The sequence below is a fragment of the Scylla paramamosain genome, chromosome 3 (genome assembly GCF_035594125.1).
Source record: "Scylla paramamosain isolate STU-SP2022 chromosome 3, ASM3559412v1, whole genome shotgun sequence".
Classification (NCBI taxonomy): domain Eukaryota; kingdom Metazoa; phylum Arthropoda; class Malacostraca; order Decapoda; family Portunidae; genus Scylla; species Scylla paramamosain.
In genome coordinates, this window is record NC_087153.1 from 10,841,457 (window position 1) to 10,866,674 (window position 25,218).

General features: G+C 41.0%; 1 long non-coding RNA gene across 5 annotated transcripts in view; it reads left to right on the forward strand.

The window, feature by feature from the left end:
- The first annotated feature begins 2,824 nt into the window (after window positions 1-2,824).
- LOC135090185 (uncharacterized) overlaps window positions 2,825-25,218 on the forward strand; it is a 260,934-nt gene continuing 238,540 nt past the window's right edge. For 3 of the 5 annotated variants that reach the window (XR_010261817.1, XR_010261816.1, XR_010261820.1), the window contains exon 1: window positions 2,839-3,158. This is a non-coding gene — a long non-coding RNA (uncharacterized LOC135090185). Of the gene's footprint in view, window positions 3,159-25,218 lie in introns of all 5 variants that reach the window. The other 2 variants (XR_010261819.1, XR_010261818.1) reach the window with 2 other exon arrangements.

The following is a 25,218-nucleotide window of genomic DNA, read 5'->3' on the forward strand; positions in this document are numbered from 1 at the left end:
AGGGCGGCGTGATGGAGGGCTGGGCAGAGATGCGGGATTTTACGGCAGGGTTTCCGAAGGCGATTAATGTCCGATGATTTAGTGCGAGAGGCGGCAGAAAGGGGGCTGACGGAGCAGTGAGAAAAGAGGGGGAGGGGAGAGAGGACAAAGGAGAGTGGGTGGGTGGGTGGGGCAGTGTAGCTTTCTTCTACGCATGAGAAAGACACAAAAGGAGAGTGGGATGTATCAGTTGTTTGTCTTTCCTTCCTTGGTGTCTTTTGTGGCGTTGGAAATGTGGCCAGTGCTCTAATTCTTAAATGATTTATTATTCCCTTGTTGATACCGTGTTGAAAGAGATGTCGAAGCGGTCTCCCAGCGTGCATTTTCCACCATTCAGTGGGCAGAATAGTCTTAAATTATCTCGAGAATCATGAACATACTTCTGAGAACCATAGTAACATTTGCCTTGTGCCTGTTCGAAGTATTTGAAATAAAGCACTGAATTGCCGAAAATATTTAGATATACCAGTAAACGTATACTCAAATTTTTTTCATGTTACGTAAGAGACGAAAGAAAGAAATGTAAAAAAGTATGAGCTAAGTGATATCGCATCCTTTCATTCGTGTTTTACGAGTACAGTGATCGCAGTGTTATAGAACAGTAAATATAATGCCATAGTTTGCACACAACACTACCATTAATAAATAGAAAAGATTAAAAAGAAAAGTGGAAAGTATGCAGTAAGTTAAGTGCGTTTTGTGTGTTTTGTAGTATCCGCGAAAGAGGGAGAGAAGGAGGGAGTGATGATGCTGGAAGTTGGCCATCAGAAAAAAAAATACAAAAATGTGAAACAAAAGAAAAAAAAAAAACGGAGGAAGAAGGAATGTAAAAAAAAAAAAAAAACGAGAAAAGACGGAAAATAGAAACAACTAATTTTACACACTTAACAACCATGGATGAGAGAGAAGTTATAATTGGGGAGCACTGCCAGTTAATGACTCACACGATAATCACCACTGCGTTAGGTGTCCCGCTCGTGTCTTCATTTAGCACGGCACGGTTTGTTAAGCAAAATCATTGAGGTTTGGTTGCATTATAAAGCCGCTACTACTACTACTACTACTACTACTACTACTACTACTACTACTACTACTACTACCTTTCTTTACTTGCAGCACTAATCTTTGGACTTGATTACTAAAAAGACCCGACTAGTGTGTGTGTGTGTGTGTGTGTGTGTGTTCTTGTCTGTTACTGGATACATAAGTTCAAAGTGAGAACGTAAACACACACACACACACACACACACACACACACACACACACACACTAGGTATACATGTAGGTACATAAAGGGAATGGTAGATAGATAGACAGATAGGTAGACAGTAAGGTAGATACTAGAGAGAGAGAGAGAGAGAGAGAGAGAGAGAGAGAGAGAGAGAGAGAGAGAGAGAGAGAGAGAAGGAAAGAAAGAAAAAAAGACAGATAAATACTTGTATAGATAAACAGACACACACGTCTATATTATATACAACCCAATACTGATACTAATAATTACACGCTGAGTGAATCAAATTACAATTGCCTCATAAAGCACTGATGAAAATTCCAATCCTGCACAGCCTCCCCTCCCGCCGTCCAGCGCCTGAAGCTTCCTGTCCTACCCTCTCCCTGCCCCTCCCTCCCTCCCTTCCTCTCCATTACCCTTACACCATCCCTCCCTCTTTCCCTGCCAGCCACCTCTCCTATCACCCCCCTCCTCTTCCCTTTCCTCTTCCATTTAATTCCTCCTTTCTCTCTTTCTCTTTCTCTTTTTGCCTTCCTCCCTCCTTTCCTGTCCCCCCTTCTTTTTCATTTTCTCACCTCTCTTTCCTTAAGTCCCTCACTCCTCATTCTACCCTTCCTCTCACTCCCTCTTCCTCCCTTCTTCTCTCCATAACCCTTTCCTTTTATTCTCTCTAATTTCCTATCTCTCTATGCATCCCTCTTCCTCTCCATGCTTCTCTCATTCCCTCTCCCTCCGTACTTCCCCCTCTCTCCCTCTCCCTCCCTCTTTCTCCGTGCTACCCTCCCCTCCCTTCCTACAGCTCATTAAAAAGGTCATCATCCAATCACAAGCTCTGAGTCGCAGCTGACTACGCGATAACAAATCTCCCGGTGAAAAAGTTAATAGATTGGCGTGTCATGTGGCCGGCGGCGGGCGAGGGTCAAGGGGAGGCGGCACCGCGGGGTCATCATTATGATTTAATTAATACATACTCATTTTATTATCCCGGTGAAAATTTGTATATTATAAACGACGACGGCCTTGATGTACTCTCTCTCTCTCTCTCTCTCTCTCTCTCTCTCTCTCTCTCTCTCTCTCTCTCTCTCTCTCTCTCTCTCTCTCTCTCTCTCTCTCTCTCTCTCTCTCTCTCTCTCTCTCTGTGTGTGTGTGTGTGTACTAAGTGTTCATGATATATTTTTGAGCACTACGGGACGCTAACTGTCATTTTATCACTATCAATCCGTAATTTGCAATAACTTGGGGGTACAAAAAAAAAAGAAAAGACAAATGATGAGTGTTATGTTCTCGATGTCTGGATACGTATCTGTTCTTTGTTCTCCCAGTGAGGGCCTCTCGCGACAAAATATTTTCCGCACCTTCAGATCAATTCCTCGGTGCTCCCATGATGTGTTCATTAGGAGGCATTACGGTCTCTCACTAGAAAACTATTAAAGTGTCTAATGGTGGTGGGATAGTTATAAAAAAAGAAGTAAGATAGATTTTCCCTGGGTCATCGTAATCAGACGTACAAAAGCAAAAGAAAAACACTAACTATTCTCTTGCTCGATATATTTAAGTCATCGTTTAGAAATCTCGATCACTGCAAAAAAATAATGGATACCAGTTATTGGCTGAAAAAGTACAATGGAATCACTCAATAACAAGCAGTCGAGTAGTTACATAGTTCTCGTCTTGTCCGTTAGGTCTTAGTCTTGATTTTGGTTTCGTCGTTGGCCGCTAGGTGTCAGTGTGGCAGGTACAGTGGACGAGGCGGGAGTGTACGCGTCGCTTTCCTATCATCAAAAAACACGAATTTGAGCTCATTATCAAGTGAAGCAAGTGAAATGAAGACCTGTTGCAAGCCAAGGTTATCGTGTCTACCGCTGCTGTCTCCTCACTGCCTGTCTGAGTAAGTAATATAGACTACAAGGTCATTTTATTAACACCTGATCACCTGGTTCTCTTCTCTGTAGGTACTGGATTACGCGAATCTGGATCAGGACATTCTAGGCTGGACAAACACTTAATCATATACTGTAGGCTTCGTGGTTGGTGCTACAATTAGCCAAGAATCCACGTAGTAATTAATAGCAATTAAATAAAACTAGGTGTTTTCTGCCGGGACTGAGTAGGAGCACAATTTGACTACCATTTCATCGGCTATTGTAGGCTACGTGATAAGAAATATTTAACCAAGAATAACTAACCGACGTAAAAATTCAAAACAATCAATCGAAAATTCAAAACATTAATGGTGTTTTTTTTGTCGAGGCCGAGTAGAATCAAAGCAGCCGATTCATCAACTACTGTAAGCTACACTGTTATGCACATTTAGCCAGGAATAACTATAAAGCTACGTAAATTTAATAACAATCACGTCTCTGGCAGGGTTAAGTAGAAGCAGGCTCTACACTTTACTTCCAAGCGTTTGAATATCTCGGCAGTGTCTTCTGCTTTAAGTAGAAAAAAAAAAAGGTTAACCATAGTTTTACTCCGCTAATCAATCACTCCCTCACGTTTTACCGTATCACCACTAAAGCTTCAGTCAGGTGAGGTCAGGTCGCGCAATTAAGGGTGATGGAGTCGTGACAGGTAATATATTACTTTACATACCATCGAATAGTGTTTACAGGGGGAGGCACCATTTTCCCTGTGTTTACTTCCTCCCCTACCACCCTGTCTCTCTGCTCAGGCATGCTTGTATATTGAAAACGATCCTTATCCCTTTTTTCTGCTTCATAGTAGATAAAACTACACTTGCCACTGAGGCACCGCTCCGCCCCTGTGCTCTTAAAATGAAAACAATCCAACCTCTTTATTCATTTCCATACTTGTCTTTGATCATTACTGAGTTTTTTAATGCTCTCTCCTTAATAGAATATTTTTGTTTGCTCATAACCCATACGTCGTGTCATTCATGATTACTATTAATGCAATTGCTGTTGCTATTGAGGATGATGATGATGATGATGATAATGATCCTCCTCCTCCTCCCTCCTCCTGCTCCTGCTCCTCTTGCTCCTGCTCCTCCTCCTCCTGCTCCTCCTCCTGCTCCTCCTCCTCCTGCTCCTCCTCCTCCTCCTCCTCCTGCTCCTCCTCCCTCCTCCTCCTCCTCCTCCTCCTCCTCCTCCTCCTCATCCTACTACTACTACTACTACTACTATTTTTTTTTTTTTTTTTTATGTAGGAAGGATACTGGCCAAGGGCAACAAAAATCTAATAAAAAAAAAAAAAAATGCCCACTGAAATGCCAGTCCCTTAAAAGGGTCAAAGCAGTGGTCAAAAATTGGTGGATAAGTGTCTTGAAACCTCCCTCTTGAAGGAATTCAAGTCATAGGAAGGTGGAAATACAGAAGCAGGCAAGGAGTTCCAGAGGTTTACCAGAGAAAGGGATGAATGATTGAGAATACTGGGTTAACTCTTGCGTTAGAGAGGTGGACAGAATAGGAGTGAGAGAAAGAAGAAAGTCTTGTGCAGCGAGGCCGCGGAAGGAGGGGAGGCATGCAGTTAGCAAGATCAGAAGAGCAGTTAGCATGAAAATAGCGGTAGAAGACAGCTAGAGATGCAACATTGCGGCGGTGAGAGAGAGGCTGAAGACAGTCAGTTAGAGGAGAGGAGTTGATGAGACGAAAAGCTTTTGATTCCACCCTGTCTAGAACAGCAGTATGAGTGGAACCCCCCCAGACATGTGAAGCATACTCCATACATGGACAGATAAGGCCCTTGTACAGAGTTAGCAGCTGGGGGGGTGAGAAAAACTGGCGGAGACTACTACTACTACTACTACCACCCCAATCACTACCAGCACTACTACTACTACTACTACTACTACTACTACTACTACTACTATAGTTGTTGTTGTTGTTGTTGTTGGTTTATCTGGTTGCAGCTGGTGACGCACCCCTGACAGGATCCAACACGCCAACCCACAACAAAAATACTCCATTGTCACCCGTTGTTCCACACACACACACACACACACACACAGCACAATACAACACAACAAAACACAACAATTTTCTGCACTATTTTCATTTCTCCCCCCATCCTCCTTGTTTTTTTTTTTTTTTTTTTTTTTTTTCGAAGCCATATTTTTACCTATTTTTACATCGCCCGCGGAGGGCTGCAAACGTGCGAGGCCGTGCTATTAATTACTGGTGGTGTTGGTGGTGGTGCTGGCGCTGGAGTTAGGAATGGGGAAGGAAATTCATTCATATTTTTCATCGCAGAACAGAACAGCATGTTCGGAATTGCTCGCTTTGTCATTCTCCCGTATAGACACACACACACACACACACACACACACACACACACACACACACACACACACACACACACACACACACACACACACACACACACACACACACACACACTAGTAAAGAAAATAAGAAAGAAAATACTCGACTTTATTATCTTCTTACTAATGCTTGTTTGTGCGTGCGTGTGTTTATTATCTTGTAAAGAAAATAATACATTTTAAAATGTAATATTGAGCGTGTTTGTTAAAAGGTAATATTGAGTATGTTTGTATTCGCATATTTATAAGTAGTTATGTTTACTTCCTACTGTGTATAGTGTTTTCTCTTGATCTTAAATTTACTGACAGTCTTGCAGAATCTTACAGTTGATAAACTCTTAACACACAATTTTGAATTAAGAAAAAAAATCTAACCTAACTTAACCAGTGAAAAAAAAAGAGTTCATTATAACGACTGTGCACTCCCCACAAAAAAAAAATAAAAAAATAAAAAAAACTTGGAACTCAGTAAGCACCAAACATTCTGAATTTTAGAACCATTCTTCCTGGAGGTCTAAGGAGTACGAGTAAATTTCATCACAGTCCACTGAAGCATAAGTGATTAGTATGACGATATGCATCATACCAGCTATTCCAAATTCAAAATTAATCATTTCACACATCTAGCACGATAAAATTATTTTCATAATTTGTTGGTGAGAGTGAAAGAAAGCACAATTCATTCAAGTATAAGTGATTAGCATGACGATATTGCACAACATTCCCTTGGCATTTCTTTAAAGTGCGTCGAACTTCAGACATACCAACTATTCCAAATCAAGAACGAGTCTTTTCCACATCGTGACAAAATATTCGAGAACATTTTGGTGAGACTGAAAGAACGTAAGAAAGCATAGGAAGCAACAAGAAACCGTCAGTCCCTGTATAAAACACCACCTATCATCCTCACCAATAAATCTGTCTAATCTTAAAAAGCTCCCTATTGACTCAACACTTGCAACCTTATTACTAAGTGTACGTAAGCATTGCACCCTAGATTGCCTCCTCCTCCCTCTCACTGCACAGGAAAGCAACTAGGAAGGGAATGCAGCGTAAGAGTCTCTATCAGGGTCTGAGTGTCTTAATAGCAGAGGCCATCAGTGGGTAGAGAGTCTAGGGATGGGAGTGGGTGAGGGGACGGTGGGTGGTGTAATGCAAGGGCTGTCTGTGTGTGTGAGTATGTAAGTACTGGTTTATTTATTTGTTATTTATTATTCCTTATTTATTCATGGTAAATTTTGGTTTTCTTTATCTCACACACACACACACACACACACACACACACACACACACACACACACACACACACACGGCTGCACCTTAATCCCTGTCGGTCTGAAGATTAGTCCCTGACGTTAATCCTACCCAACTCTCCTCTCCCCCTCTCTTTCTCTCTCTCCCCCTCCTCCTCCTATACACGCCCACTCACCTTCTCTGTCACCATCTCCCTCTCCCTCTCCCTTGAAGCGGCTCTTACCACACCTTCCTCCTTTTTTTCCCCTTTTCCCTCACCGTGCTCGGCCCCAAATTTACTGGTACAGTATTTCGTCGTGTCACCCACCAATTCTTTTCCTTTTCTCCCCTAACAAAACATCATTCTCTCCTTTTCCACTTAATTTTGTGCCTCAGTCTCTCTCTCCGTCTCCCTCTCTCTCTCTCTTTCTCGCTCCACTTCCTGATATCCCCGGTAAAAATTTCTCGAGTTCATAGCGGATTTTTATGATTGTAATGCTGTATTGCTGTGAAGATATAAGTGTTATTAGACCATGAGGGCGAAAAATTGCGAGGATACTGAAGCTGACGATGGAGAGGCTGATGGGAAAGTAATAAAGGTCGAGACAGCTGTGAACTTGCGGTTTTTTTTAAAGTTGATGATGAATTAAGTTGAATTTGTGAGGATTGGGAAGATTTGTGAAAATAGTTATTATGAGGCTGTGATTTTTTTTTTTAGTATGAAGATCAAAGTGTGGAAATTTAGAAGCTGCCGGAAATGTTAAAGGCCATGAGAATGAGGATTTTGAGGGAAAAGGCTTTGCGTACATGAAAAGATAGCATAGCATAACGTTGTCACATTGTAGATATAGCGTGCATACATGAACTTGATTTAGGCCCCAGAGCGGATACGTATTAAATAAATAAATATAAAATAACGTTCCTACAATATGTATAACTATTCACTATACACATTAAGAGATATGAGATTACAGTGCTTCCGACTACAGCTTTCTTTGCAAATCGTACTTAAATCACAGTGCCTCATAAACACCTAGGAAAAAAAAAAAAAGTCGTTGTGGTTATCATTGTATTCATGGCCTACAGATATACAATGTGGATATATATACACTTCAAACCACCACCACAACCACAACCATGTACCATAACTACAGAAGTCATCCCAGCCACCACCACCATCGCCGCCCGCCACCCACCACCACCACCGCCACACACCACCACCACCATCTCATTTCCTTTCCGTAATGAAAACAAAGACCTAATCTGCGTGACGTTTCTTTTCTCTGCGTGTTTACTGTCAGGAATTCACAAAAACCGCTTAATGGTGTATTTCTGTGTTTCCGCGCTCCCCGCTGCCTTGATGGTTTTCCCTTTTTGCTTTCCCTTTTGGAGGATAGCACGTGCCCTTGCTTTCCCCCCCTCTTTTAAGTGTGTTTGCCTTAGTCTTCCTTTCGTACCTTATTGTGTGTGTGTGTGTGTGTGTGTGTGTGTGTGTGTGTGTGTGGGTTTTCTATTCCTGGTATAAAATTGCATTAATCTTTAGTGTTCTAGTCTTCCTTTCATACCTTAGCTTCTCTTTCTTTTCTTCTCTATTCTTGGTTTAAATCTGCCGTTGTATTTGATAATGACTCTTTTTTTGGTGCGTAACGAAGCCTAAATAATACTAATGGCAAAAAAAAAAAGAAACGAAAAAAAAAAAAAAGAACGAAAAGAAAAAAAATCAAGAAAAGAAGACAGACAGCCATAGATAAGAAAGTAAGAAAAAGTACACACACAAGCTTTAAATGATTTTAACTACTGAATTATTTTTTTTTCTTTATTATCATGCTATTTGAAATTTTACCCATACACCACACAGTTAACCAAAGCTTCAGGAAAACACCACAACAGTCCACGCACTTAAGTTTGTCCTTTTATTTCGCATGGGGGAGTGGAAACATACGCAATCCTTCCTCGCCCTCGTCCTTGCCGTCAATGTCATAATTAATTACTGAGCGTTATTACCATTCTTTCCTCAGGCGACACTTTCGGCAAGCGATATAATAGATGCATTACCTCCTTCATGAAAGCATTCCTTGTGGTGCATTGTAATTTTCTACCTACCTACCTACACACACACACACACACACACACACACACACACACACACACACACACACACACGCACACGCACTTACGCACACATTCACAATTCCATGACTCTCTCTCTCTCTCTCTCTCTCTCTCTCTCTCTCTCTCTCTCTCTCTCTCTCTCTCTCTCTCTCTCTCTCTCTCTCTCTCTCTCTCTCTCTCTCTCTCTCTCTCTCTCCGCCAATGGTGCTCTGAGGCGCAGTGACGGTAATTCACGACTGGGGAAAAATTTATGGCCCAGAGGTCCTCCCGCCCGGCCAACCTGAGAGAGAGAGAGAGAGAGAGAGAGAGAGAGAGAGAGAGAGAGAGAGAGAGAGAGAGAGAGAGAGAGAGAGAGAGACGGACTGACTTCATTTATTTGCTTGCGTGTTTTATGAAGACTCCCTCATTTACATATATTCCTGTGCATGTGTGTGTGATTTTGGAATTAGAGAATTTTTGGAGGTTTTCGAAAATTTATTGCGTTGTGGGGCTGTGTGTGTGTGTGTGTGTGTGTGTGTGTGTGTGTGTGTGTGTGTGTGTGTGTGTGTGTGTGTGTGTGTGTGTGTGTGTGTGTGTGTGTGTGTATGTAAGATATAAAGAGAAGACTGTTACGAGAAAAATAGTTAAGAGTTCTATTACAGATACTATTGAATCCGTACTTAAATCACAGTGCCTCATAAACACCTAGGAAAAAAACAAGTCGTTGTGGTTATCATTGTATTCATGGCCTACAGCTATGCAATGTGGATATATATGTATATATATATATATATATATATATATATATATATATATATATATATATATATATATATATATATATATATATATATATAATAATTTTACGTGTACATTCTTACTCAGATGATATCGTACAGCTGTAACTGGCCTATATGAAGTAGAGGTTTTCAGGTAGTTGATATATATATATATATATATATATATATATATATATATATATATATATATATATATATATATATATATATATATATATATATATATATATTACTAATTCTCCTTAGTTTTATCGGGGAGCAGTTAGGAATGCGCTGAAGAGACTTAGAATGTAGTAGTAGCAGTAGCATCAATAGTAGCAATAGCAGATACACATCGCACAAATTCCCACTGGGTTTATCAGGGAGCAGTCAGGAGTGAGGTGAAGAGACTTAGAATACAATAGTACGTAGCAGCAGTAGCTGTACCAAATACATGTCGCACAAATTCCCACCAGTTTATCATGGAGCAGTTAGGAGTGAGGTGGAGACATCCAAAGTGCATAAGCCTTGGGTTCCCTCACCATGGAAACCATACAAAGTGAACACATTGATTTATGATAACGTGGCGGCGCGTAAGGAGCCACCTAGCGCCTCCAGCCGTCTCCAAGGGGCGCCAGCATCCCAACACTGACTGCCGCGAAGTAGTGGGTGGTGTGGGTGGTGGCATTGTGTCTGGGAGGTTCGTCTCTTGTTTTAGTGATGGTGTTGTGCTTGTGTGCTTGTGAGTTATCTGTTTCTGTCTTTGTCTCTGTTTCTTTGTTTATCTCTGTAGTGGTAAGCTTGTTGTGCTTGTGGGCTTCTTTGCTATCTGTTCGTGTGTCTGTTACTCTGTTTCTGTGTTGTATGTGTTTCTGTGTTGTATGTCTATCTGTTTATCTGTTTGTTTGTCTCTTTTACTCCTCTCTCTGTTCTCTTCTCTGCTTTCCTCTCTCTCTCTCTCTCTCTCTCTCTCTCTCTCTCTCTCTCTCTCTCTCTCTCTCTCTCTCTCTCTCTCTCTCTCTCTCTCTCTCTCTCTCTCTCTCTCTCTCTCTCTCTCTCTCTCTCTCCCCGACATACAAACCAACACTACGGCAAGACTAACAGAAACCTCTCAAAACAGACTCGTGTGCAGTTTAAACGCTGATAAGACTACGTACAGTTAAAGTTGAAATAGTTTGGACTTTACCTTAACTCACTTACCTGAACGGGCTAACTTTTTAAGCCGGGGACGAGATAAGAGGTAATGGGCAGATAATGAATAGAAGTAACGGAGCAAAAAGTTATAACATTAGATCAGATAATTAGGGAACGGAAAGGCGAGTGATGGTAAATGTTGCTTTGGGTTTTCAGATACGATTGTTAGGAATACGAGAAAATGGAGTTATTGGAAAAGGAATTAGGAGTGTTTAAGAACGTAACATAAGAAAATATGGGAAGTTTTTAGAAGCCATCAGGTCTATACGTGGCTGTTCCTGTGTATTTGGGTAACGGATGATAGGAGGACAGGAGGAGGAAGAAAAATGACATGACCGTGTAGTGTGGAGGAATATAAATGATGCACTGAATACAAGGAGGATGAAAGAGGGTACCTAGTGAAGGGGTATCAGAAGAGAAGTATCAAGACACTTAAAGATATGAACTCTGACTCTTCCGGTTCTCCTATTTCTTTTTTTTCGGGGCGGCATTATGTATAAGTGACCCTTTTCATTCCTTTTCTGTACTCCTAGCCTGTCTTTCTGACATGTGAACAGATATTACTGCCTTAACTTGAATTTGACAGTCAGTAACAACTCGAGTGACCTTAAATTTCACTTATAGAGAGACAAAACTTCACACATGAAAAAGACTCTCCATTACTCCTTATACTTTCACGCTACCTTTCAAATTTATACTCCAAACGTACACGACAACATTTTAATAACCTCGAGAGGACCAGTCGCAGTTAGGAGCTTAAAAACCCACACGTTACAACATTACACCTACAAATGCTCCCGGCCACAAAACACAAAAATACAAGCTTTTTCTCCAACACAGAACACAAGTACAGATTCTTTACATAAAAAAACGCAACCTATGCTTCTCTGAGGAAAGCTAAGGGAGGTACAAGGCTGATCCTGCACCGTTATGGTCTCGTTTGGGGCTTAAGACCGGCGACGGGGCGAAGGGAAGGAGGGAGAAACGGATAGGGGGCGAATTAAGGGGAGGAGAGCTTAAGGAAGGAACGGAGGGGCAGGTAAGGTGGGTGAGGATCAGCGTCATCATCACGTGTGGGTCTAATGTGGCCCCTCCGCTGCTTCCTATTTGCATTCTAAAGCCTTGGAAAAGAGAACGTTTAAGCAAGATTCCCGGGCGTTGCAATGAGGCTCAGGAGAGAATGATTCCGCCGGGAGGGAAATGGCTAAGCTGCATTTCGAGGCGCGCTGGGACCCGAGGCACTGCTGCTAGTTGACTAGGCATCGTTGTGTGTGTGTGTGCGCGCGTGTGTGTGTGTGTGTGTTGATCTTTAATATTCTTCTTTATTCCTTTTTTTTTTTTTTTTAACAAAGGTTCGTATACTTAAATTTCATCGCCTCTTGTCGACCATTTTTAACAGGTTGTAATGGAGCTATTTAGGTTGTCATGAGTCTATAATGATTTTAGCGATAATTTTACAAAGACTCTACATTACTAACAGCAAAAAGCACACGTGATAATCCAACAAATATCTTTCATGGCCTTTTAAAGATCGTCCTGATGATAGAACAAAGCGTTTATGTAAGAATATGAACCTAGTCCCAAGCATATAACCCAGAATATAGTAAGGTCCAAGGCACACAAATTCATTTTCAGATAGGGAGCGGCAGCAAATTTACTCGCTTTCTTGGTAGCGTCCAGGCGACTCCAGCACAACCTTACTATCACGAGGGCAAACATAATATTCCATCCACTTTCTTTTACCTCTACCTTTGCATAATATTATTAGGACTTGCATCTCAGGGCTGAATACTTTCTTTACCATGCAGTCCCCTCGTCTAGTCACAGTCAGAAGTCGAGTAACCTGCTAGACTCAGTTTTCTCTCTCTCTCTCTCTCTCTCTCTCTCTCTCTCTCTCTCTCTCTCTCTCTCTCTCTCTCTCTCTCTCTCTCTCTCTCTCTCTCTCTCTCTCTCTCTCTCTCTCTCTCTCTCTCTCTCTCTCTTAGTCTTACGTCCTCAGACCCGTTTACATCCTTACAAAACCTGACAATCTATTCTTCTTCACAGGCTAGGTGACTTCAGACCAACAAAAAAAAAAAAAATAAATAAATAAATAAATAAAATAAAATAAACACGTAAGAAAAATTAGCACGGTTTCTTTCTCGATTTCTGGGCAAGACTAGCACTATTAAACCTTCCCTAATTTCACTGGTTATCACTCTTCACTCACCCACTCATGCCTGTCTGCTATAATATGATAAGACGAGTAGCTTCTGTCCTCACTAAACTCCCTTGACTTTCACTATTGCCTTACCTCGCTTGCCTTGTCTCGTATTACTAAGCATTGAGAAGATAATGGTATACACGAAGCCAAGCGTAATCGGGTATATCTCCTTTACCTCCTCCCACTCCCTTTCCCTCAGTGCTAAGTGCTTACCTTCCCTCCCCCGTCCAACCTCCTCCTGCCTCACGTCTTCTCACAGACTCGCCTTCCTCTACCTGATCCTCTGTGGCGGTATCGTAGTGAATATATATTATCAGTGAGGAATAGAGAGAGGGAGAGGGAGAGCGAGAGAATCTTAACTCTCTGAGGGTATATTGACAAAGTATATTTAATAACTAACCTCATATCAGTTAATAGCAACTTTCCCCACCGAGGAAGAAGAAACATGCTCTGAATATTATCAGTGTTCAGGTTATATTATATACTTAATATACGGTGAAGGAGACTTATATTTGCTTTTTAATCATGTTTAAAGAGAGAGAGAGAGAGAGAGAGAGAGAGAGAGAGAGAGAGAGAGAGAGAGAGAGAGAGAGAGAGAGAGAGAGAGAGATTCCTTCCCCTCTTCACAAACAGGTATGTCCTCCACCTGTGTGTCTGAATTTGCACACGAGGTTATTAATTTAGTTGTGGTTTTGGTGAGGGAGGTGAGGGAGGCAGGTGCGCAGAGTATGCGTGTATATATTGCCTCAGGTGTGGTCAGTGTGCAGGAAGAGAGGGTTTCTGACACACACACACACACACACACACACACACACACACACACACACACACACACACACACACACAAATATTTTAGAGGCCACACGCAAGAGTAACATACTTTATTAGGTAATCATGTAAACTTAACAGAGAATCTTAAATATTTATCTAAAAATACATGTAACTATCAAACCTTTGGGCTACAGAAACGTAATAGCAGTTACTTATTTTCATAATTATAAATACAACTTAGAATTATATGAATTATTTTACATGCACACTGGTAAGAGAAGCAAGAGAAGCGATCACACACACACACACACACACACACACACACACACACACACACACACACGAACGCACGGGCGAAGGATTACGTTATGTAAACTGATCCAGTGAACTCCCTTTGATGAAGTTATTGTCCACTTGTAGGATCATCCGAGCACTTCACCTGACTGAAAGGTATTTAGGAATTGATATTTGATTCTCTCTCTCTCTCTCTCTCTCTCTCTCTCTCTCTCTCTCTCTCTCTCTCTCTCTCTCTCTCTCTCTCTCTCTCTCTCTCTCTGCGTTGAGGCTTGCTCGATATTTGATCACAATTTGTTCAGTTATTATTACTATTATTATTTATTTTTTTATTTTTTTATTATTATTATTGTTGCTGTTGCTGTCGTTGTTGTTGTTGTTGCTATTATTATCATTATCATATCATTCCTATTATTATTATTATTATTATTATTATTATTATTATTATTATTATTATTATTATTATTATTATCATCATCATCATTAGCTGTTTTCTTTTCACTCCGCTGTATTTTTTTTCTTTATAATCCCGTAATCAGTTAGTATTTACTTATCAAAATGCTCTTGATTAAGAATTGAAAAAGTGGATGGATATGTAAACGTAATCTCTCTCTCTCTCTCTCTCTCTCTCTCTCTCTCTCTCTCTCTCTCTCTCTCTCTCTCTCTCTCTCTCTCTCTCTCTCTCTGGACAGCTCAAGGTCGTCCATTACCATTTACTGTTTATCTGGCGCCGTGTTTTCCAGCTGGCCCGGTAATGCCCGTTATTTGCGGCGACGTCCCCGCGGCGTGGCACAATTGGCTCACGCAGCTTTATTTTAGAGCTAACATTAGCCTTTTTATCCCCCCAGCCTCCCTACGTCCCTGCCTCAGCCTTAAAGGTGTCAGGCATACCAGGTCCCCGCGCGTGCTTAGCTAGGGCAGCGGGAGGCGTGGAGTAGTATAAAGTGATGGTGTATTGTTGGCAAGTGTATTTAGGTGTGAAATTCGTATAAGTTTGCCAAGTGGTTGTGGAGAGCTGATTTAAGTCTGTCAATAGTGGTAGTATTCCCTTCACGGGGTTGGAGATTGATAAAGTTAGATTAGAAAACAAAAGGGATAAGGAATTGGTTTTCTAGCGAAGTGGTTGATGAATGGAATAAACTCGGTATTAATAAAGTTAGATTAGAAAACAAAAGGGATAAGGAATTGGTTTTCTAGCGAAGTGGTTGATGAATGGAATGAACTCGGTAATCATGTTAGTGCTGAGTCATTAGGTAGATTTAAAAGATTAGACAAGTTTATGGGTGAGGATAATAGATGGAAATATATAGGTACGTTTCATGCAGGGACTGCCACGTGTAAGCCTGATGGATTCTTGCAGCTTCCCGTTATTTTCTTATGTTAGGTAGGGAGTTCCAGGATCTCATTGTTCTTACTCAGAAAAATCTACCTGTGGCTTCGGTATTACAGTGTGTTACCATTGTTTTATAGAGGATGTACAGAAGCAAGGGGAGGGATATTGTGTTGCAATGGGTGTGTAATAGTTTTAAGTCTTCTAGTGTGCTGTGGGAGTTGTTTACGTGGGCAGCTGTCTTTGAATGGTGTTGTTGGCTCGGGTATTAGTTTTCTTTGTAAGGGTTAGTGTCTAATTTGCTGTGTTGAGTAATGAGGAAAGGGTGCGCTTGTGAATGAGATGAATGCGAGTAAAGACACTTATCCACGTAATTTTAAATAATCCTCTTGAACAATTCCCTTTTGGGACATGCATCCTCAGTGGGCCTTTTATTTATATATTTATTTATTTATTTATTTATTTATTTATTTATTTATTTATTTATTTATTTATTTATTTATTTTCTTTTTTCACCCTGTTGGTCTTTGCCAAAACACCACTCCCATAAAGAAAAAAATCAGTAAATAAAAAGATGAGGCATAAAGGCGGTGAATATATGATGGTTCTTGCTCCTGTACAAATCAACAACAACAACAACAACAACAACTAGCAGCAGCAGCAGCAGCAGTAGCAATAACAAAACTTCTGGAATTGTAACTCACACCACACGAGAGAGAGAGAGAGAGAGAGAGAGAGAGAGAGAGAGAGAGAGAGAGAGAGAGAGAGAGAGAGAGAGAGAGAGAGAGAGAGAGAGAGAGAGAGAACAACAGGAACAACAACAGCAGCAGCAGCAGCCCGAGCCTCATATGGTGGGGGCAGTAAACAATAAGGACATTGTTTATTTGGTTAACTGGCTGGTTGGTGGCTGTTGTTTGTTGACTGTTGTTGTTGATGGAGATGGTGGTCGTGTTGTTGCTGCTGTTGTTGCTGCTGTTGCTGTGCTGGTGGTGGTGGTGGTGGTGGTGGTGGTGGTGGTGGTGGTGGTAGCAGCAGCGATATGCATACGTGAGAATCATTATCATATACTTTCAGCAAAACGCTATGAAGTTTATCCTGTATACTGTTTTATTTGTTTTATATATTTTTTTTTTCATCTGCTAAGACAGCATACCATTTTTTTCGACCTATTTGTTCCTTCACCATTGCAGCAGCAGAAGGAAAGCGGACAGGAGCAATGATGGGAACCAATGCTACTCTTTCTGCGTTTAATACTTATTTTCCTTCTTCCCTTCTTTCTTTTCTTTCTTTCTTTCTTTGACGCAAGGGATACACAACACAACACAGCACAACACAACAGCACAGAACGGCGCAACGCAACGCAACACAACACAACGTACAAAGTGGCGGAATTAATTTGTCCCTTGAGCAAAGTACGTCCATTACCAACACATTAACTCGGACAATTAACACAAATTGGGACCACTTTATGCAGCCGTGTACTCTGGCTGGCTCTGGTGGTCGCCCTCTCTTGCATAATGCCGTCCAGTCTACTGCCGCTGTACTGTACTGAGAGAGAGAGAGAGAGAGAGAGAGAGAGAGAGAGAGAGAGAGAGAGAGAGAGAGAGAGAGAGAGAGAGAGAGAGAATCTTTAACTCTCTCAGGATGTATTGACATAATAAGAATATTTAATGTCGAACCCCATATCAGTTAATTGCAAGGTTCACCCACCTAGAAAAAAAAATCGTGTTTTAGATATTATCACTGTTCATGTTATATATGTACGTACTTATACAGTAAAGGGATGTGTGTGTGTGTGTGTGTGTGTGTGTGTGTGTTTTAGGTTCTGCGTGTCTGTGTGTTAGTGGGGGGTGAGAGTTAATTGTGTGTGTGTGTGTGTGTGTGTGTGTGTGTGTGTGTGTCTAGGTGGATGGATGAGTGGCTGGATGAGAGAGAGAGAGAGAGAGAGAGAGAGAGAGAGAGAGAGAGAGAGAGAGAGAGAGAGAGAGAGAGAGAGAGACCCTACCTTCTAACAGTATCATCTTCAAAGCCAGCACGATTCTTTCCCATCTTACGAAACTACGTAATGTACTCAGCCTCGCATCACAACCAGCCCTCTTTTCTCCCTTCCTAGCGTAGCATAAGACCAGCACGCCCTTCACGCCCTTCTTTAGCCCATTCTGCCCTGCCCTCCCTCCTGGCGAAGCGCGGAACGAAAGGTGGTCATCCTGCCTTCTGTTTTCTTTTAATTGCAGGCAGTTCGATGTAACGGGGCCCAAACAGACACTTAGGACCCTTGCGGTGGTGTTCATAAACCCACAATGGCCGAGGAGGTACTGAGGAAGAGTGCGAGGAGGAGGAGGAGGAGGAGGAGGAGTAGGTGAGAGGAAAAAGAAGAAAGGAGAGGAGAGAGAAAACACTTTTTGCGTGGTGAGGAAATGAGAAGGGAAGTGAAGGAGGGAGGAGGAAGAAGATGACGAAGAGGGGGGAAAGAACTTGCTATTGTCTTGCTGCCGTGAAGAGGTGAGTGAGTGAGGAGGAAGGAGGAACAGGATGCGTGCACTGCGATGCTGAAGGAAGAACTTGAAGTAGAGGAAGGAGAGGGAAAAGGAGTAAGAGAAAGAGTATTAGCAGTAACAGTAGTAGTGGCGGCGGCGTCTGGGAAGAGCAGGAACAGAAGCAGCGTAAAAATACATTACAACAATAAAGAGGAAGGAGTTGGAGCGCGAAGATTGCCCGCTAGATAGGATTTTTACGGGTGTATTAAGGCTTTAGAGGAATAGATTAGCTGCAGAGGGAGTAGTGGATGCGAGTTAGCAGGACCTGAGGGAATACTAGGTGGTAGGAATATACAGGGCGCTTATCAAAGAATGTAACGTCAGGAGGAGTGTTTCTGAGGGATAAACACACAAACACACACACTCTCCCTTTTTCTCTTTCTCTCTCTTCCCACCCTCACTCCTGCCCCAAGCTAAGAAAAAAGAATATTTCTCCCTACTTCTGTCCCATAAGTCTGGTCCACATCGGCCGCGGCTCGCCTCAAACTGGCGGGCAAGGGAGGAGGACCGTAAGTGGACTCAGGCGTATCTCATCTTTAGCCAAAAATATACGTACGCAGCGACGCTCCCTCGTTACCGCTAATCCCGAGTTCATGCGAAACATATCTTGCTCTTGCTCACACTTTACTGTCTCTCGCAGCACTGAGAGGGAGAGAGGGAGAGAGGATAGGGGGTAAAGGGGGTGGACGAGGAAAATGCGTTTGCGTGAAAATAATAAAAAGGAGATAGTTTTAGATGTCTGAAAGGAAACTGGAAGCTAGGAGAGAAGGGAGAGCGAGGGAAAGAGTAAAAGGGAAAAGAAAATGTAGTTTTAGATAGCTGGAGAAGTACGTGTGTGTGTGTGTGTGTGTGTGTGTGTGTGTGTGTGTGTAAGAGAGAGAGAGAGAGAGAGAGAGAGAGAGAGAGAGAGAGAGAGAGAGAGAGAGAGAGAGAGAGAGAGAGAGAGAGAGAGAGAATTTTTGAGGCTCAGAGGAAGCAATGGCTTTAGAAATAAAATGAAGGATTGGAAAGAAGACTGAGAGGATCGTGGTGGGAGAGAGAGAGAGAGAGAGAGAGAGAGAGAGAGAGAGAGAGAGAGAGAGAGAGAGAGAGAGAGAGAGAGAGAGAGAGAGCATAATTTCTAACCCAAACACCCAAGTCTGGAATAAGTGAAATAATTCTAGCTTTAAATAATAATAATAATAATAATAATAATAATAATGATAATAACAATAATAATAAAATAATAATAATAATAAACATTTTATCCTTTTAAGCTGCAAGTTGTTCATTAGTCATAGATAAGAGTACAGTAACATTCGATGCAAATCTCTGGTGTGTGCAGTATTTTCTCTTCAATATTTAAGCCTTTTTATTAGCTGAAAATCTACCAGCTGTCAGGTTTTGTAAAGAGACTGTCAGGAGATGAGAGGCCTTGGGAGTTCGGAAAATATTGACGTGGAAATAAATACGGCATGTTATTCTGTTTTTACACTTGACTATCTAAGTATGTAACATCTTGGGCTCATAATGTAATGCGGGCAAAGTGCATATTATTTACGTGTAGCTGGTTCTTTTTTTTTTTTTTTTTCTTTTCATACTCTCCAGGTTTTGTCTTATTGAGTACCTTAATTATTCTAACTCTCTCTCTCTCTCTCTCTCTCTCTCTCTCTCTCTCTCTCTCTCTCTCTCTCTCTCTCTCTCTCTCTCTCTCTCTCTCTCTCTCTCTCTCTCTCTCTCTCTCTCTCTCTCTCTCTCTCTCTCTCTCTCTCTCTCTCTCTCTCTCTCTCTCTCTCTCTCTCTCTCTCTCTCTCTCTATATATATATATATATATATATATATATATATATATATATATATATATATATATCCATATCCATCTGTTTAACTACCTACGTATCTATTTGCTTAATAATCTTTTTGCCATAAATCCTTTGCTTTCTTCTTTCTGCTTTTCTTCGTTCCTTCCGTTTTTTCTTTTTCTTTCTTTCTTTCTTTCTTTCTTTCTTTCTTTCTTTCTTCCTTTCTTCCCCTCCTCCTTCCATTCTTCCGTCCTTCTTTGTTCCCTGTTTTCCATCTTATACTTTATTCCAGTCACCCTCTTTGAGTAAATCTTTGGAGCAGAACGAATGTCGTTTTCTTTCATGTTATATATTTCTCCTCTCCTCCTAATTAATTCCATTTTTTTCCATAATTTTCCTTCCCTTCTCTCGTTCCTTTCAGCGCAGCGTCCTGTCTCTCATTAAGAACTGCCATTGTAATTCTTGTTGTTCCGTTTTCATTACTGCATTTTTTTATTTTTTTATTTTTATTTTTCCTTTTCTTGTCATGCACTCTCGTTCTATTTACATATGTCCCTTTATTTATTTATTTTTCTATCATTAATATATTTCTTCTTTTTGCTCGTTAGTTTTTCTTATATTTACATAGTTTTATCTCTCCTTTTTTATGAAGTTGTCTTTTTTGTCGTGCTCTCTTGTTTTATTTCTATATTATGTCTATTTTATTTTTTTTTTTGTCATTAATACTTTTTTTTTACTTTTTTTGCTTGTTCATTTCCTTGTGATTTTTAAAAGTTCAATTTTCCTTCAACTTTCCATTAATTTGCAATTAATTTACATTTAACTATTCATTATTTATCTTCTTGTTTATTCTTCCCTAATTCGTATCTGTTTAATTTTTATCCTGCATCTTTTCTCCTTCCTTCCTTCCTTCCTTGCTTCCTTCCTTGTCGCGTTCATTTTTTTCCCTCGCTTCTCTTATCCTTTATCTCCTATTTATCATGCGTTCCCTTGTTTATGTGCGATACTACTATATCTGCTTCGTAAAATGTTCCAATAAACAAGACAACTGTTTTACTTATTTCTTTTTCCGTTTCGGTCAGTGTCTCGCTTCGTTTATTCTGTCTCTTTGCTTATTTGTTTATATGTTTTTGTTTGTCTTTGTCTGTGTGTATGTGAGTAGGCATCTCCCCCCCCCTCTCTCTCTCTCTCTCTCTCTCTCTCTCTCTCTCTCTCTCTCTCTCTCTCTCTCTCTCTCTCTCTCTCTCTCTCTCTCTCTCTCTCTCTCTCTCTCTCTCTCTCTCTCTCTCCCACCCCTTTCCTCGTACACGCACACATGTGTAATTATATATGTGTGCGTATGTGTGTGTGTTTAAGAACAGCCAGGAGCAGGTAGTTGGTTAACCGTAACTTTCCGGCAAAGGAAGGCAGGGATGAAAGGCAGAATGGAGTAATCAATCAGGCGCTGGAATGTATGTATAGGAGGAGGAAAAGGGGGAGTAGAAATTAAGAGGAAAGAACGAGGAAATAAGGAGCGAACTGAGAGAGAGAGAGAGAGAGAGAGAGAGAGAGAGAGAGAGAGAGAGAGAGAGAGAGAGAGAGAGAGAGAGAGAGAGAGAGAGAGAGAGAATGGCAAAAGGAACCGTTTATTTGGAGTCTTCTGAATTTAGACTTCGTTCCTTCACAGAGAAATTCGTGGGAGTTGTGCCTTCAGGTTGTCCCTTTCTTCCCCCTCTTCCTTCCCCTTCCCATCCACCGGCCCTCCCCGTCCCCTCCCCAGCAACACCCACTGTCGGAGTTACCTACAAAGAGACAGTTAGCTTAATGGAGCGCCGCCCCGTAAATTTGTGCCGCTGAAAGAAACAGTTTCATCAATAAATCGTGACATTGGATTCAAGACGAGCGTTCTATCTCATTGCTGGAAGAAGGAAAGGGAAGAGGAGGAGGAGGAGGAGGAGGAGGAGGAGGAGGAGGAGGAGGGAATCAGAGGCAGAAACAGCAGGGAGGGAAATGACCACGGGGAGAGAAAACCAGAGGACAGAAAAGGAGGAGGAGGAAAGAAGAAAAGGGGTAGCTGTTTCAAAGAGGACGAGATACAGAAATGCAATTAAATAATATGTCAAGTTAGACGTGTAAAAAGTTATCATCTTGGGAAACTGTGTATTTCAAGGGAGAGAAAAGGCTGCCGGGAAACTGGTGAAGAAAATGTGCGTGTCAGTTTGTCTCCCTTTCCGCGGCAGTTCTCCCAACTCCACTTCTGTCCTTCATTTTCGTTCCTCGTCCTTTCGTTTCGTTAGTTGTGTTCGCCTTTTTTTTTTTTTTCAGCTTGGTTCTAAAATCACCTCTTTGGCCTCCTTTCTATTCCTTCATTATTTATTTTTTTTTTTTTTTCGTATCTAGTTCTAAGTTTCTCTTCTTTCATTCCTTTATTTTCGTCTGCCCTCCTGTCGTTTCGTTAGTTCTGTTCACTAGATTTATTTGTTTTTTTTTTTAACTTCGGTTCTAATATTAACTGCCTTTCATCTCCGTTTCTATTTCAGGGTTTCTGTTCTCTCTCTCCTTAGTTTTCGCCTCTCGTCCTTTCGTTTTGTTAATTCTGTTTATCTTTTTTTTTTTTCACTGCAGTCCTAAAATCAACATCACCACCCTTCTACCAAAGTTGCTATACCTTTATTCCGTAATTTTCGTATCTCTTCCTTTCGTTTCATTAGTTTCGTTCACCTTTATTTTCATTTCGGTCCTGAAACCAACTCTCATTTCCCTTCTCTCTCAGCGTTTCAGTTCCTTTTCTCTTATATCTGTTAATTAATCTTTTTTTCTGCTTCTCTCTTGAGCCCGTATTCTGAAACGCTATGATTTCTGATCACGACTATTTTCAAAGGTCACAGAAATGAATTGCTAGATTTTCAAGAATGCTTCTCCTGTTAACAATACGTATATAATAAATCTGGTTAATCTGTCACTTGGACACTAAAAACACTATAAGAAACTTCTGTAACTTCAGCTAGAGGCTTTTGAAAGTAGTCTGGATGCGGTGCAGAATTGTTTCAGAATATGGTCACTATACTTCTACCTTTCCTTCTCTCTTCCCTTCATTTTGAGCGCTATATGACCCTGTTGCTGCGACTCAGTGAATTAATTAGTAGCTTGCCAATACGAATATCTTCCTTGTTCATTCATCTCCTTTCCTTACAATAATTTCTTTTTACGTAACCGAGTGTCTTGTCTTTACTTTTCCCTTCCTTCTTGGTGCCATGGGACCTTAAGATTCGAGAGATCAATAAGTCAACCAGTCAGTATCTTTCACATTAACATCCTTAGTAAGTTTAATTTTCCACAGCTTGCAACTTACTTCACAAAGCGTCCAAGTCTTAGTCTTTACGTAAAATAGAAGTGAGTGTTTTTCTCAACTTTTGCCACGAGAATCTACAGGGAAGATAAAGATTAAACTATTTGGTGAGAGTAAAGGCAAATTGTGAATCAATAATACTGTTTTTCATTTTGTCCCCAGGATCTACAAAAGGAAGGAAATATTAAATGAAGTAGGGAAGAAAGAAGAAAATCCAGATAATAGATAGATAATACAAGTAAGTTCGTGAAGTACAAAGAAAGATAGGTTTTTTAAATCATACGAAAAACTAATAAGTGAAAAGAACGAAATTATATGAAAAAGAAGAAAAACCCAGATAATGAATAGATAATACAAATAAGACTTTGAGATCAAAGGAGAGAAAAACGTAAGAAAATTAATAATAACTGTAAAGAAAGAAGACAAAGAACAAAGACAAAATGTAGCTAGACATCACAAATAATTAAGAAATATAGAACCTTGAAATCAAGCGAAAAATTAATGAGTGAAAAAAAAGAACAAAAATTAATAAAGGCATTTTAAGGGAAGATAAAACAAAATAAACGCAGAAGAAATATCGGACTTCGAAATCGTATGAAAAGAAATATAAAGAGTGAAGGGAAAGATATCAAGAAATAGTGTGTGTGTGTCTCTCCTCCCGCTTCCCGCTGATGTGCAGGAGAGTAGAGAGTAATTATCAGGCGGGGCCCAGGTGATGGTGGGAGTAGGCAAGGTGTCAGGGCCAGGTGAGGAGAAGGTATTGAGGTGGTGTCCTGGTTTGATGGTGACGTTCTCTCTCTCTCTCTCTCTCTCTCTCTCTCTCTCTCTCTCTCTCTCTCTCTCTCTCTCTCTCTCTCTCTCTCTCTCTCTCTCTCTCTCGCAGTTTCTTTTCTTCCCTTTTTTTCCCATTCTCTTATTTTCATCCCTGGCTTGCCTCTCCTTCTCTTGACCAGTTAAATTTTTGTATGCTTGTGGGTTATCTATTTGTCTGTATCTATCTATTTCTTTGTTTATCACTGTACTGGTAAGCTTCTTGTGCTTGTGGGCTTGTTTGTTATCTGTTCGTGTGGTTGTTTTTCTATGTGGTATGTCTGTTTGTTTGTTTATGTGTTTGTCTGTCTGTTTTACTCCTCTCTCTGTTCTCTTCTGTCGTCTTTCTCTCTCTCTCTCTCTCTCTCTCTCTCTCTCTCTCTCTCTCTCTCTCTCTCTCTCTCTCTCTCTCTCTCTCTCTCTCTCTCTCTCTCTCTCTCTCTCCACTAAAAGAAGCCCCATCCGACCTTGTTAAGCCTTCTCCATAATTTAGAAAGTCCGACAAAGCTGCATTTTTGAGGCCTTTCAAATTTCAAGGGCTGGAAAGAATTCATGAATCCACCTAAAAAATTCTGAGTGTGTTTGGAAATTTCTGAACAAATATTTTAGGGGAAGGTTTATGTACATTCGTGCGTTTTCGAGTCCTTTCAGATTTCAAAAGGCTGGAAATAATGCATGGGTCTCGTAAATTTGAAGCAAGGATGTGTTTTGGAAATGTGAACTAAAGGGAGAGATTTTTATATGGACTGGATGCGCGTTGCCTAAGACATCATTGGCTCGAGGGGAAGTGAGAGAAGGGAGGGCGTGAGAGAGGGAGGGAAGGAGGGAGGGAGGGAGCAGCACGATATTGTCATTGGGCAGGAGGTAGTGAGAGAAGGAAGTGCGGGAGGGAGCAGTTTAAGATTGTCAGTTCGTAGGTTTTCAGTACAATGTTAATTATTCTTCTTTTCAGACAGTCAGCCTTTCTTTTCGGTAAACTTGTAAAAAAAAAAAAACTTGTTCACGCAGGGTAAGGTGGTGAGGGAAGAAGGGAGGGAAGGTAGTAAGGGAGGGAGCGGTTTGAGATGGTTTCCAGTTCCCCAGTAGTATGTTAATCAATATTAGTCTTTCTCCTCTCTTTTCACGCACCTTAACCTTAACTTCTCGTGATGCCGTGCATGAAAATATATAGACAGAAGATCCGAGAGGGAAGGAGGAGCTTGGGTTGGTCAGTTTGCAGGTCAACAGTGCAATGCTAACCCTTTCATTGTGATATGCAACAATTCACAGCACTTAAAAGTCATCTATGGAACCTTTATAATCATCTGAATGGAACCT